Source organism: Phyllobates terribilis, unplaced genomic scaffold (assembly GCF_046119375.1).
Source record: "Phyllobates terribilis strain yellow unplaced genomic scaffold, ASM4611937v1 Scaffold_487__1_contigs__length_1357975, whole genome shotgun sequence".
In the NCBI taxonomy this organism is placed as follows: domain Eukaryota; kingdom Metazoa; phylum Chordata; class Amphibia; order Anura; family Dendrobatidae; genus Phyllobates; species Phyllobates terribilis.
Window position 1 is genome coordinate 671,913 of NW_027363247.1, and position 13,416 is coordinate 685,328.

Genomic DNA, 13,416 nt, shown 5'->3' on the forward strand with positions numbered 1-13,416 from the left:
ATTTTTTCTTTTTTGATGCTGCTGAGGTTTATTTGGGGAAGCCACCACCACCAACCTATAAAGCTGACAGGGGTGGGATAACATCTAGGATTGATAGGATGTTTTTTTCTAAAAATATAATATGTGATGGTTTTTCTCAATTTTCAGTTCCTTTTTCGGACCATGTGTGCCTGAAAGGTGAGTTTAGAGGGGATTTAAGGCGGGTGCATGGGAGAGGTGTGTGGAAATTGAATGTGAGTTTGCTTGAGGATGAGAGAATTGTGAATGATTTTAAGAAAAAATATAGTTGGTGTAAATCTCAAAAGAGTAAGTTTGAAAGTGTGTTGGTGTGGTGGGATTGGATGAAGTATGAAGTGCAAAAGTTTTTTCGTCGATGGGGCTATAAAAAGGCTGCCATGGTTAGGAGTCAATATAAAGATTTAATGATGAGGGTGGAATGGCTAGAGAAAATGAGGATGTGTGGTGTGGATGTGGATGATTTGTTAAGAAGTGCGAGAGAGGATTTGAAGAGGACTTTGGAGAGGAAGGGAAGGGAAATAATTTTTAGGTCAAAGGTGGTCCATCTTGATAAAGATGAAAAGTGTTCAAGATATTTCTTTAAAAAAATAAATGGTAAGAAGGAGGGTATGGAGGAGATTTTTGATGTGGATGGTGTTTGTGTGAGTGGGGAGGATGTAATGAAGGAAGTGGTCACGTTTTATGCTGAGTTGTTTGGCAGGAAGTGGGTGGATGAGAGTTTGAAAGAAGAAGTGCTTAAGACTTTGGATTGTAAGGTGGATAAGGATGGATGTTCTGGTCTATGTGAGGCAGTGATTGAGGAGGAAGTTAAGAAAGCGGTGTTTGGTGCAAGGAAAAATGTGACGCCTGGGAAGGATGGTTTGCCTGTGGAGCTATATGTTATGATGTGGGAAGTGATGGGTATGGATTTAGTGGAAGTGTGTCAGTTTATGTGGGAGAATGGGATGCTTGCGGGTTCAATGAAGGAGGGAGTGGTGGTCTTAATCCATAAGAAAGGGGATAAAAGGTGTTTGAGTAATTGGAGGCCAATTACGCTTCTGAACGCCGATTACAAGGTATTCAGTAAAATTTTGGCGTGTCGGATGCGTGTGGTTGTAGCTGATGTGATTGGTAAAGATCAAGTGTGTGCAGTGCCTGGTAGATGTATGACGGATAATCTGTGTCTTTTAAGAGATGTGTTGTGGGATTGTAAAGTAAGAAAGCAGAAGTGTATGGTGATGGCTGTTGACTTTGAAAAGGCGTTTGATCGCGTGTCTCATGTGTTTCTATTTGAGGTTTTGCGTAGAATGGGTTTTCCGGAGAAATTTGTGCGTGCCGTGAGAGGATTGTATGGGGAGGTGATGAGTGAATTTCTGGTGAATGGGTTTTTGAGTGAGAAAGTGTGTATTAGGTCTGGTGTGAGGCAAGGTTGTCCCATGTCACCGGTATTATTTGTGTGTGTGATTGAGCCACTGCTGTGTATGATTCGGAAAGAGAAAGTGGTGCGTGGTTTGTTAGTGCCAGGGAGTGGTGGAATGACTGTGAAAGTCTTAGGATATATGGATGATGTAGTAGTGGTGAGTGAGAGTGTGGCCTCTATGGAGAGAGTAAAATTGTTGTTGAATTTTTTTTGTGGCGCGTCAGCGTTTCGTGTGAATTGGAACAAATGCATGTTTAAATGTTTTGGTGACAATAGGATTAAGATGGATGGTGTGGCTGGTGTGGATGGTGCAATTAAAGTGTTGGGAGTTTTTTTTAATGATGATTTGAAAGGTTATGAGAGTTGGGATGAATGTGGTGAGCGGATTGTGCGGAAGATGAATTTTTGGAAGTTACGTTCTTTGTCTTTGGTAGGGAAGGTTCTTATAATTAAGGCTGTTATTCTCCCTATTTTGCTTTATGTTTCTTGTATTTTTCCAGTGCCCTATAGGAAAATTAAAAAAGTGGAGAAACTAATTTTTGTGTTTTTTTGGGGCAGTAGGATGGAAAGACTTAAGAGAGAGATTTTGTTTAAGCAATATTTGTATGGGGGACTAAAGTTTCCGAATATTGAAGTGTTTCTAACATTGCATTTTATTAAGACTACGGTCATTTTGATTGGGAAGAATAATAAAGGGGCATTTATGTGTAAGTATTTGGCTGGATGGATGCTGTATGGTCTGAATTGGGTGAAGCGTGATAAGAATGTGCCTGTTGCTTTTAAGTGTCCTGAGTGGTATGGTTTGATTGAGAAGTTTGTGAGGAAGAATGATTTGTTAGCAGTTGCAATGAAAGACTTTATGTTGGTTAAGAAGGTGATGGGGAAGATGTGTGTGAATGAGTGTGAGAGTAATGTGGTGGGATTGTGTTCTATGGAAGTTGCGCGGGTATGGAAGAAGTTAAGCATTCAAGGTGTGTCGAATAGACAGCGAGATACAGTATGGATGGGCCTTCATAATATTTTGCCAGTGAGGGATTTTCAGAAGAAAAGAGATCTCATAAGATCTGCAGTATGTCCAAGGGATGGTTGTGGAGCGAATGAGACGGTGAGGCACCTTATGTGGGATTGTAATTTTGCGTATGATGTGTGGAAAGGTGTGGGTGGACTGTGTAAAGGGGTTGCTGGTGTGAAGTTTATTGATTGGAGAGTGGCTATGTTTGGTTTTGGTGCTAGTCGTCGTGGCCTAGAAAGGATGATGTGGTTTATTATGGTGTGTGTGCAGGAGAGCTTGTGGGATGTGAGAAATTTGTGTGTGTTTAAAAGAGTAAATTTAACAGTAAATGATTGTATTAGGTTGATCTTAGCAAGACTATATGTAATCTATTTGTGGGATACAAGAGAAGGTGGTGGTGGTGAAACAGATTCTGAAGGTGTGTGGAAATACCTTAAGTGGCAGGATATGGTTAAATACCGTTGATATTTTTTCTGGAAATGTCTCTGGCATAGGATTACTTGTTTGTATTTTTGTTGAATAATACTTTAATAAAGAAACCACAATGATGCTTATGAAGTGGCAGTATAACTTATGACGAAGTCTGGTTAACTGTTTGCTTATATCTAAACCTGAGTGGTTTTTAAAAAAAAAAAAAAAAATCTGTTCTTATCAGTTTAATATCTGATACGTCCCCTATCTGGGGACCATATATTAAATGGATTTTTAGAACAGGGAGATGGAAAAAGAGCTTGCTCTGTCCACTCCACGCATTGACCTGGTATTGCAGTATCTCCAGGACCGGTGCACCCCTTCTTTAATGCAGTTTCTAAAATCAGAAAGTATTGAATTCATTGTTTTTTGTTCATTTTGCTTGTTTGTCGGATTTTGGGATGGACTCTTTGGCTTTGCTTTTCTTCTCCTCATTGGATTTTTCATGTTCAAAGTTGCAGAAGCCAGATTACAAGCTCATTTTGGTTCAACTTCAGCAACTGTGCATTGCATTGCCATGTAATGTAACGCAATGCTATCTTTCTAGCTCTCCCTCTTTACTTCCTTTTGGATAAACAGACATATTAGGCAAGCATTTTGGAGCTTTCACCTAAATAACTACAGGTGGTGAGATAAGCTGCACAATATAATTGACCTTTCAGTATATTGTTGCACACACACCATCTATTTAGCAAATGCCCTTGTTATCAACAGCAGCCTTTTAAACTCACCTGAGCTAACAGGTATGTGCGCTGGTTACTCTGCTGCGCTTAAAATTTCTTTTTTGGTTTGCTACAATGCCTTTTCTGAAACGTTGTCTCCCTCTGCTGGAACACTGACTTCTTTCAATTAATGCCTGCAGACTATAAAAGAGAACCCAACCCAAAAAGTTTGGTTGATTAGTCTGTGGCATTCTGTTAAACTGTTGCTTATGGCGGTCTCTGTGAGCTTCTCAGCGACATTCAGCCAGCCAGGTATCCTGCCTGCAGTAGATGGAATGTGGCAATGGAATGCTGGCTGCGCGTGTCATAATAGGCTCTGAGCCTTTATATACCTGCGCACAGCAGCAGCCACCTTCAGTCTGCTGCTGGACAGCCAGCAGCAGCAGGAGAGGTAAGTAATCAGCAGCCCTCCTGCCAAGGGTAGACAGCTGCTCGTTCCACCCCACCCCCCGCCTTAATTGGTTCTCCTCCCTTCCAACGGTGTTGAGGCGGGTGGGAACAGCAGGGGGTGAGGGTGCTGTGTTTAAGAGGTGGAGTTATGCAGATCTAAAACGCGTGGATTGCAGCAGCAGCAAGCCGAAAAGTGCAGGCATGTAAGGGATCTAGAGGTTGACAACATGTCTTCTTAACGGGAGTCCAGGAGCTCATCTCCACAAATGGACTCTTCAGGATCCTTGGGTGGCTCCGTAGTTCGAAACCAATTCTGGTTATCGCTTCTCGGCCTTTTGGCTAAGATCAAGTGTAGTATCTGTTCTTATCAGTTTAATATCTGATACGTCCCCTATCTGGGGACCATATATTAAATGGATTTTTAGAACAGGGAGATGGAAAAAGAGCTTGCTCTGTCCACTCCACGCATTGACCTGGTATTGCAGTATCTCCAGGACCGGTGCACCCCTTCTTTAATGCAGTTTCTAAAATCAGAAAGTATTGAATTCAATGTTTTTTGTTCATTTTGCTTGTTTGTCGGATTTTGGGATGGACTCTTTGGCTTTGCTTTTCTTCTCCTCATTGGATTTTTCATGTTCAAAGTTGCAGAAGCCAGGTGATAAGCTCATTTTGGTTCAACTTCAGCAACTGTGCATTGCATTGCCATGTAATGTAACGCAATGCTATCTTTCTAGCTCTCCCTCTTTACTTCCTTTTGGATAAACAGACATATTAGGCAAGCATTTTGGAGCTTTCACCTAAATAACTACAGGTGGTGAGATAAGCTGCACAATATAATTGACCTTTCAGTATATTGTTGCACACACACCATCTATTTAGCAAATGCCCTTGTTATCAACAGCAGCCTTTTAAACTCACCTGAGCTAACAGGTATGTGCGCTGGTTACTCTGCTGCACTTAAAATTTCTTTTTTGGTTTGCTACAATGCCTTTTCTGAAACGTTGTCTCCCTCTGCTGGAACACTGACTTCTTTCAATTAATGCCTGCAGACTATAAAAGAGAACCCAACCCAAAAAGTTTGGTTGATTAGTCTGTGGCACACTATTAAAATCCCACTTATTAAACCTGACAGGGCACACCTGTGAAGTGAAAACCATTTCCGGTGACTACCTCTTGAAGCTCATCAAGAGAATGCCAAGAGTGTGCAAAGCAGTCATCAAAGCAAAAGGTGGCTACTTTGAAGAACCTAGAATATAAGAGATATTTTCTGTTGTTTCACACTTTTTTGTTAAGTATATAATTCCACGTGTGTTAATTCACAGTTTTGATGCCTTCAGTGTGAATGTACAATTTTCATAGTCATGAAAATACAGAAAAATCTTTAAATGAGAAGGTGTGTCCAAACTTTTGGTCTGTACTGTATATCTGATTTAAGGGCATGGAAATTAAAATTTTGAAAATTGTGACATTTTCAAAATTTTCATCAAATTTCTGATTTTTTTCACAAATAAATGCAAGTGATATCGAAGAAATTTTATCACTAACATGGAGTGCAATATGTCACGAAAGGACAGTCTCAGAATCAGGGGGATCCGTTGAAGCGTTCCAGAGTTATTACCTCATAAAGTGACAGTGGACAGAATTGTAAAAATTGGCCTGATCATTAAGGGCATAATTGTCTCCGTCCTTAAGGGGTTAATGTAGTTTTGAAAAAAATACTGTTTTATTAGCAGCAGATTATCAGGACTACTTGGCCTGATGCTAGGTAGTCCAACCCCGCCTCCATCACTGATTGGCAGCTCAGTGGTATGAGGGCGGAGCTATCTAGATCTCAGAATTCAGAGATCTCTTAGATCTGTGGCAGATAAAACAGTTTTTAATCAATACTGCAGCACCCAGTAAAGTAAGTGATACATCGCTGTAATCATGGTCTCTGTCTCTACATCATGCTGGTGGTTACAGATTCTCTTTAATAAATTTTAGTGTGATTAATATAACTCAACTAAAAATAGCAATAAAATACCGCAGTAATATACAACCATGATGAATGCAAGCAGAAAGAACTTCAATACTACTCCTTTTTGTAAGGTAATAACATTATTCCAGCCATTAATTCACTGAGAGAAAATCTAATAACGCTCAGTTTCCAGCCTATCGAGAAATTTCAAAAACACAAGTCTCTAAGTAAAAAGGATTATACATTCAGATAACTCCTACTCCTCCATTCTCATCAGTCAGACTGATGAGCAGAAATTGTCAAGAACTCGAAGTATGGCTCACTGCGCTTTTATTTCGTGTCTGCTTTGAAGTTATCTATTACTTGCAGCCCACCCCCTTGGGGAACCTGAATATATATTTTATTCCATCTGCTCCAAACTCAGAATTCAGTAGAAGAAATAAACTGCAACACAGGAGACAATGAGAAGCAAAGAGCCAATGCATCGGGAAATAGTGAGATTCCAAGCTGCGGGAAAAGATTTTATGATAAAGGTAAATTATCAACATTATAGATGATGAGCCCAGATGGGGGCTGGAAAAAAAAGATTCCTGGAGCAGGCATTTATGAAGACTCTGAACTGACATGTTGTCATGTTAAAGGGAAGCTGTCACATCCTAGTTACTATGTAAACTGCCCTCATAGCGTTGATAGTGATGCAATGTACATCACTAACACACTTTTTTCATTATAATTGGTGCAACTATAATGAGTGTATAGCACTTTATATACTTATACCCTACCTACTCGTTCAGTCATAGGGGTGTGATCCTCACATTCAGTCATGGGTGGCGCCGCCCAGGTGTTTGAATTTTGCTCCCGGTGAGCGTTGAAGTTATGGGACGCTTGTGCAGTATGACACAGCTGACAGCAAAGCTTGTAGCGCTGGGAGCCGCGCATGCGCTGTGACGATTGGGGGTGAGGGGTACCACGCATACCAGGATTGAGGGGTACCACGCATACCAGGATTGAGGGATGAGGGGTACCACGCATACCAGGATTGGGGGTGAGGGGTACCACGCATACCAGGATTGGGGGGTGAGGGGTGCCACGCATACCGGGATTGGGGGTGAGGGGTGCCAGGCATACTGGGATTGGGGATGAGGGGTGCCATGCATACCGGGATTGGGGATGAGGGGTGCCACGCATACCGGGATTGGGAATGAGGGATGGGGTGCCATGCATACCAGGATGAGGGATACCATACACACCAGGATAGGGATGGGGTACCATGCATACCAGGATGAGGGATACCATACACACCAGGATAAGGATGAGGGGTGCCATGAATACCGGGATTGGGGGTGAGGGGTTCCACGCATACCGGGATTGGGGGTGAGGGGAGCCACGCATACCAGGATGAAGGGTGCCATGCATAACGGGAATGGGGGTGAGGGGAGCCACGCATACCGGGATGAGGGGTGCCACGCATAACGGAAATGGGGGTGAGGGGTGCCACGCATACCGGATTGGGAGTGAGGGATAGGGTGCCATGCATACCAGGATGAGGGATACCATACACACCAGGATAGGGATGAGGAGTGCCACGCATACCGGGATTGGGGGGATGAGGGGTGCCAGGCATACTAGGATTGGGGGTGAGGGGTGCCACGCATAACAGGATTGGGAGTGAGGGATAGGGTGCCATGCATACCAGGATGAGGGATACCATACACACCAGGATAGAGGTGAGGGGTGCCACGCATACCAGGATTGGGGGTGAGGGGTGCCATGCATACCAGGATTGGGGGTGAGAGGTACCACGCATACCAGGATTGGGGGTGAGGGGTGCCACGCATACCAGGATTGGGGGTGAGGGGTGCCACGCATACCAGGATTGGGGGTGAGGGGGGCCACGCATACCAGGATTGGATGGTGGGGACAGGATGGGGGCAGCACAAATACAAGGAGGGGGGCAGCACATACCAGCATGGGAGACCATATACCAATAAAAATGCTCGCCACCTGGACGTAGAACGGGTTCAATAGCTAGTAAGTATGTAAAGTGCTATACACTCATTATAGTTGCACCAATTATAATGAAAAAAGTGTGTTAGTGATGTACATTGCATCACTACCAACGCTATAGGGGCAGTTTACATAGCAGCTAGGACGTTTCCCTTTAAGGAAATAGATGGCATTTAGATGAGTTTAATGATGCTTGGACACATCGCACAATATTGATCTGTGCTCTCCATTCATCTCCACCTTTTATCGCACAGCTGGGAAGTTAGAATGACAGGGGGCAATGCTCTTTCCAGGATTAATCTGTTTTTTTTTCTAGGCTTTAACATCAAAATGACACTGAAAAAAATCACATTGAGATATCTAAACTAAGGTGGGGGCATAGACCGAGGGTGGGGAGAGGTGGAGTATGGACTGGGGGTAGGGTAAGGTGGGGCATGGACCGGGGGTGGGGCAGAGGTGGGGGCATAGACCGAGGGTGGGGTAGAGGTGGGGGCATGGACCGGGGGTGGGGTAGAGGTGGGGGCATGGACCGGTAGTGGGGTGGAGGTGGGGGCATGGACCGGGGTGCGGGGTGGAGGTGGGGGCATGGACCGGGGGGTGGGGCATGGACCTGGGGTGGGGCATGGACCGGGGGTGGGGTGGAGGTGGGGGCATGCCCGGGGTGCGGGGTGGAGGTGGGGGCATGGACTGGGGGTGGGGTAGAGGTGGGGGCATGGACCGGTAGTGGGGTGGAGGTGGGGGCATGGACCGGGGTGCGGGGTGGAGGTGGGGGCATGGACCGGGGGTGGGGGCATGGACCGGGGGGTGGGGCATGGACCAGGAGTGGGGTAGAGGTGGGGGCAAGGACCTGGGGTGGGGGCATGGACCTGGGGTGGGGCATGGACCGGGGTGGGGTAGAGGTGGGGCATGGACTGGGGGGGTGGGGTATAGGTGGGGCATGGACCGGGGGTGGGGCATGGACTGGGAGTGGGGCAGAGGTGGGGCATAGGAGGGGCATGGACCGGGGGTGGGGCATGGACCAGGGGTGGGGGCATGGACCGAGGGTGGGGCATGGACCGAGGGTGGGGCATGGACCAAAGTGGGGCAGAGGTGGGGCATGTACCAGGGGTGGGGCAGAGGGGGGCATGGACCGGGGGTGGGGCATGGACCGGGGGTGGGGCAGAGGTGGGGGCATGGACCGGGGATGGGGCAGAGGTGAGGCATGGACCGGGGCAGAGGTGGGGCATGTGCCTTGAGCACTGTTAGCCGGGAGAGCTGTCACTGTGTGGTCAGTGTTGTGGCACCAGTCACCTGCCATCACCTTCCCCAGCAGCTCACCCATCACACCTGTCCCTGTGCTGTAGCTGCTCTGTGTCCAGCTGACAATCCTCTCCTGCTCCTCACAGACCTGTATAATGGAGCAGCTCTTCTGAGGGATAACGTCACCCGGCGGCAGAGCTTCCCACAGTGCGGAGCTCATTCACGGAGGCCGCAGCACAGTCCGCAGGTCACTACGAGGAGCCCGGTCCTGCAGGCTGAAGTGATGTAGTAGCGCAGCTACCGGGGGCAAAGACTGTGACCGCCCCGGGCCCCGCGCTCTGAGGGGCCACCCGGAGCTGAAAAGGTTAAACTGTGCGGCTTTGCCTCTATTGGGCCCTTTGAGCTGGGGGCCCCTCCGCAGGGTCACTGTATAGGCGACATCTGCAGATACACTTGAATGCGATGGAGAAGGAAACGTTACGTCACAGCTGACGCTCCCTCCCCCATCGTTCTATCTCAGCGTCTAACGTCTCAGCACGATGACGTCACTACGTAGCGTCCTCTACGCTGGGAGGTGCGACGCATAGAACACAAGCTGCGGCGACCGCGGAGGAGAGGTGAGTATAGTATTTTTTTTTTTAGGACATTGTTGTGGCCATTAAATTACATTTAAGACTATGGGGCTGCATTATACTATATGGGAGTGCTTTACACTGAATGGGCAATAGGGGTGCATTATACTATATGGGGCTGCATTATACAGAGCTATATAGAGGGTCTGAGAGGGGGGATATACTGCAGGATGGGACGGTATATAGATGAGAGGTGGGATATACTGCAGGATGGGACGGTATATAGGTGAGAGGTGGGATATACTGCAGGATGGGACGGTATATAGGTGAGAGGTGGCATATACTACAGGCTGGGGCTGTATATAGATGAGAGGTGGGATATACTGGAGGATGGGGCTGTATATAGGTGAGAGGTAGGATATACTACAGGATGGGGCTGTATATAGATGAGAGGTGGGATATACTGCAGCATGGGACGGTATATAGGTGAGAGGTGGGATATACTACAGGATGGGATGGTATATAGGTGAGAGGTGGGATATACTACAGGATGGGATGGTATATAGATGAGAGGTGGGATATACTACAGGATGGGATGGTATATAGGTGAGAGGTGGGATATACTGCAGGATGGGGCTGTATATAGGTGAGAGGTGGGATATACTGCAGGATGGGGCTGTATATAGGTGAGAGGTAGGATATACTACAGGATGGGGCTGTATATAGGTGAGAGGTGGGATATACTGCAGGATGGGGCTGTATATAGGTGAGAGGTGGGATATACTGCAGGATGGGGCTGTATATAGGTGAGAGGTGGGATATACTACAGGATGGGATGGTATATAGGTGAGAGGTGGGATATACTACAGGATGGGATGGTATATAGGTGAGAGGTGGGATATACTGCAGGATGGGGCTGTATATAGGTGAGAGGTGGGATATACTACAGGATGGGATGGTATATAGGTGAGAGGTGGGATATACTACAGGATGGGATGGTATATAGGTGAGAGGTGGGATATACTGCAGGATGGGGCTGTATATAGGTGAGAGGTGGGATATACTGCAGGATGGGACGGTATATAGATGAGAGGTGGGATATACTACAGGCTGGGGCTGTATATAGGTGAGAGGTGGGATATACTGCAGGATGGGGCTGTATATAGGTGAGAGGTGGGATATACTGCAGGATGGGACGGTATATAGGTGAGACGTGGGATATACTGCAGGCTGGGGCTGTATATAGGTGAGAGGTGGGATATACTGCAGGATGGGGCTGTATAGGTGAGAGGTGGGATATACTGCAGGATGGGGCTGTATATAGGTGAGAGGTGGGATATACTACAGGATGGGGCTGTATATAGGTGAGAGGTGGGATATACTGCAGGATGGGACGGAATATAGGTGAGAGGTGGGAAATACTGCAGGATGGGGCTGTATATAGGTGAGAGGTGGGATATACTGCAGGATGGGGCTGTATATAAGTGAGAGGTGGGAAATACTGCAGGATGGGGCTGTATATAGGTGAGAGGTGGGAAATACTGCAGGATGGGGCTGTATATAGGTGAGAGGTGGGATATACTACAGGATGGGGCTGTATATAGGTGAGAGGTGGGATATACTGCAGGATGGGGCTGTATATAGGTGAGAGGTGGGATATACTGCAGGATGGGGCTGTATATAGGTGAGAGGTGGCATATACTACAGGATGGGGCTGTATATAGGTGAGAGGTGTGATATACTGCAGGATAGGGCTGTATATAGGTGAGAGGTAGGATATACTACAGGATGGGACGGTATATAGGTGAGAGGTGGGATATACTACAGGATGGGGCTGTATATAGGTGAGAGGTGGGATATACTGCAGGATGGGGCTGTATATAGGTGAGAGGTGGGATATACTACAGGATGGGGCTGTATATAGGTGAGAGGTGGGATATACTGCAGGATGGGACCGAATATAGGTGAGAGGTGGGAAATACTGCAGGATGGGGCTGTATATAGGTGAGAGGTGGGATATACTGCAGGATGGGGCTGTATATAGGTGAGAGGTGGGATATACTGCAGGATGGGGCTGTATATAAGTGAGAGGTGGGAAATACTGCAGGATGGGGCTGTATATAGGTGAGAGGTGGGAAATACTACAGGATGGGGCTGTATATAGGTGAGAGGTGGGAAATACTGCAGGATGGGGCTGTATATAGGTGAGAGGTGGGATATACTACAGGATGGGGCTGTATATAGGTGAGAGGTGGGATATACTGCAGGATGGGGCTGTATATAGGTGAGAGGTGGGATATACTGCAGGATGGGGCTGTATATAGGTGAGAGGTGGCATATACTACAGGATGGGGCTGTATATAGGTGAGAGGTGTGATATACTGCAGGATAGGGCTGTATATAGGTGAGAGGTGGGATATACTACAGGATGGGGCTGTATATAGGTGGGAGGTGAGATATACTGCAGGATGGGGCTGTATCACTATTCTGCTGTTACATCGTGTCTTATCCTCCATTCACCTCCAGAGCTACACTCACTATTCTGCTGTTACATCGTGTCTTATCCTCCAATAAACTCCAGAGCTGCAGTCACTATTCTGCTGTTACATCGTGTCTTATCCTCCAGTCACCTCCAGAGCTGCAGTCACTATTCTACTGTTAAATCAGGTCTTATCCTCCAGTCACCTCCAGAGCTGCACTCACTATTCTGCTGTTACATCGTGTCTTATCCTCCAGTAAACTCCAGAGCTGCAGTCACTATTCTGCTGTTACATCGTGTCTTATCCTCCAGTCACCTCCAGAGCTGCAGTCACTATTCTGCTGTTACATCATGTCTTATCCTCCAGTCATCTCCAGAGCTGCAGTCACTCTTCTGCTGTTACATTATGACCTATCTTCCAGTCACCTCCAGAGCTGCAATCACTATTCTGCTGTTAAATCATGTCCTATCTTCCAGTCACCTCCAGATCTGCAGTCACTATTCTGGTGTTACATCAAGTCTTATCCTCCAGTCATTTCCAGAGCTGCAGTCACTATTCTGCTGTAATATCGTGTCTTATCCTCAAGAGCTGCACTCACTATTCTGCTGTTACATCATGTCTTATCCTCCAGTCTCCTCCAGAGCTGCAATCACTATTCTGCTGTTACATCGTGTCTTATCCTCCAGTCACCTCCCAAGCTGTAGTCACTATTCTGCCGTTACATCGTGTCTTATCCTCCAGTCACCTCCAGAGCTGCACTCACTCTTCTGCTGTTACATCGTGTCTTATCCTCCAGTCACCTCAAGAGCTGCAGTCACTATTCTGCTATTACATCGTGTCTTATCCTCCAGTCACCTCAAGAGCTGCAGTCACTATTCTGCTGTTACATCGTGTCTTGTCCTCCAGTCACCTCCAGAGCTGCACTCACTATTATGCTATTGCTTCATGTCTTATCCTCCAGTCACCTCCAGAGCTGCAGTCACTATTCTGCTGTTACATCGTGTCTTATCCTCCAGCCACCTTCAGAGCTGCACTCACTATTCTGCTGTTACATCGTGTCTTATCCTCCAGTAAACTCCAGAGCTGCAGTCACTATTCTGCTGTTACATCGTGTCTTATCCTACAGTCACCTCCAGAGCTGCAGTCACT

At 46.6% G+C, this 13,416-nt stretch overlaps 1 non-coding gene and 1 pseudogene across 1 annotated transcript; both read left to right on the forward strand.

The window, feature by feature from the left end:
* Positions 1-3,044: 3,044 nt before the first annotated feature.
* On the forward strand, positions 3,045-3,223 carry LOC141229673 (U2 spliceosomal RNA; annotated as a pseudogene).
* Positions 3,224-4,331: 1,108 nt separating this feature from the next.
* Positions 4,332-4,522, forward strand: LOC141229515 (U2 spliceosomal RNA). Its single transcript, XR_012296174.1, has one exon. It is a non-coding gene; the product is annotated as a U2 spliceosomal RNA (small nuclear RNA).
* Positions 4,523-13,416: the final 8,894 nt, after the last annotated feature.